The 1,971-nt window shown below is 39.7% G+C and overlaps 1 non-coding gene across 1 annotated transcript; it reads right to left on the minus strand.

The window, feature by feature from the left end:
* Positions 1–1,057: 1,057 nt before the first annotated feature.
* LOC141654380 (small nucleolar RNA R71) lies at positions 1,058–1,164 on the minus strand. The gene has a single exon (XR_012547940.1). It is a non-coding gene; the product is annotated as a small nucleolar RNA R71 (small nucleolar RNA).
* Between the last annotated feature and the right edge of the window lie 807 nt (positions 1,165–1,971).

Consider the following 1,971-nt stretch of genomic DNA (forward strand, 5'->3'; position numbering starts at 1 on the left):
TTGAGAAATGTTTGTATGATCAATTCCCATGATTCCCCTATGACCCCATGACACCCTAGTGCTTTTTATCAATTGTTTACAACCCTTTTTATTCATCTTGCTTGTTTATTTTCATTGCTATTTTAGTTAGTGATCTTCTACATCAACCCAATTTGTGACACCTCTAAGACACCACTAGTTTCAATAGAAATCTCATCTCAATTCCCGTCCCTTAGGATCCGACCTTTACTTGCCTCTTTACTAATTGTAGAGTTGTTTGTGAAGCTATAAATTGTGTTTTGATTCGGACGTGACCCAACGAGCACATCTATTTGTTTGTGAACACGAAACGGACCGATCAAAAATGGCGCCGTTGCCGGGGACGGTGTTAGCTTGATTTAGATTTCTTTACATTGTTATTAGTTGTGTCTTTTCTTTGCCTTGGGGAAGTAAAACTCCTCAAGGTTTGTTCTAATTGTTTTCAAGAAGTTTGATATTTTGCATGTCTAGAAGGTCACAAGGTGACTTGTTACCTTTTGATCGTGAAATTGAAAGAACTTTGACAACCAATAGGAGACTTGCTAGGAGGAATTTGAGAGGTATTAGTGAGGTTGTAGATATTCAACCAACTATTGAGTTCATCAACCCTTTTGCAAGAGAAGGTGAGGAGAACCCATTACACAATACCACCCAAAATCAACCTACAATGCCTAAGTTTTCATCACATTCCGTTCCCACCGAGGAGAACCTACCCAATGGTACTCCCACACCACAACATCTAACCGGAAATTTTATTGCCAAATCCGCCTTTTTCCAATTAGTCGAAAGGAGCCAATTTGGGGGGATGCCTAGTGAAGACCCTCATTCTCATATGAAAACCTTTTGTGACTATTGTGATGCGATTTCTCATACCGGTGTAACTCAAGACCAAATTCGATGGGTCTTATTTCCTTTTTCTCTAATTGGCACCGCGAAACAATGGTTGAAGGGCCTCGATAAGGCCACTCTCGGAATTGATTCTTGGAAGAAGTTGGCTCTAGCTTTCTACAAAAAATTCTACCCACCGGAAAAGACTAACATGCTAAGAGCTCAAATTACGGGTTTTAAGAAAAGGGATGAAGAATCTTTGTATGAAGCTTGGGAGCGGTTCAAGGGAATTCGTCGCTCATGTCCTCACCATGGACTTAGCGAATGGTTCTTGGTACAACAATTTTGGAATGGTTTATATGAAGATTCAAGGAACATTCTCAATATGGGATCAAATGGAATGTTCACCGAAGTTGATGACAATCAAACATGGAACAAAATTGAGGAAATGGCGGTCCATAACTCACAATATAGTAGACCTCGCAAGGCTACTAGAGGAGGAAAGCATGAAGTGGACTCCGTTACTCAATTGGGTGCTCAACTTAGTGCTCACATTGACACAATCAAATTGAAGTTTGAAAAAGCTATGGCTAGACTTGAAGAAGTCTCAAAATCACCAAAGCATCATGTTAATGCCATGACGGCATCTTCATCAATCCCAAGTGGGATATGTGAGAATTGTGGAACTTTGGGACATGACCAAAGTGAATGTAGGGGAACAAATGAACAAGTGAATGCTTTACAAGCATACAAGAGTGGTACCCCTTATTCCAACTATTACAATGAAAACACCAAATTCCATCCAAATCTCTCATACAAAAGCCAAAATGTTCAAAACCCTCAAACAACATACACCCCACCTCCCATGAGAAACCAAAATCAAAGACCCTTTTACAATCAAAACCAAGGTTACCAAAATCAAAATCCATACAATCACCAAAATGACCAAGGTTTTGATGTCCAAAAAGCGGTCCTCCAAATGCAAAAGAATCAACAAGAATTTTTCACTCAAATGCAAAAAGATAGCCAAGCAAAGGAAACCACCATCAACAACATCCTAGCTCACACCAAGATGTTGGAAACCCAATTGACTCAACTAGCATCTTCAAGCTCACAAAGACAAAA

This window comes from Silene latifolia, chromosome 4, assembly GCF_048544455.1.
Source record: "Silene latifolia isolate original U9 population chromosome 4, ASM4854445v1, whole genome shotgun sequence".
Lineage (NCBI taxonomy): Eukaryota > Viridiplantae > Streptophyta > Magnoliopsida > Caryophyllales > Caryophyllaceae > Silene > Silene latifolia.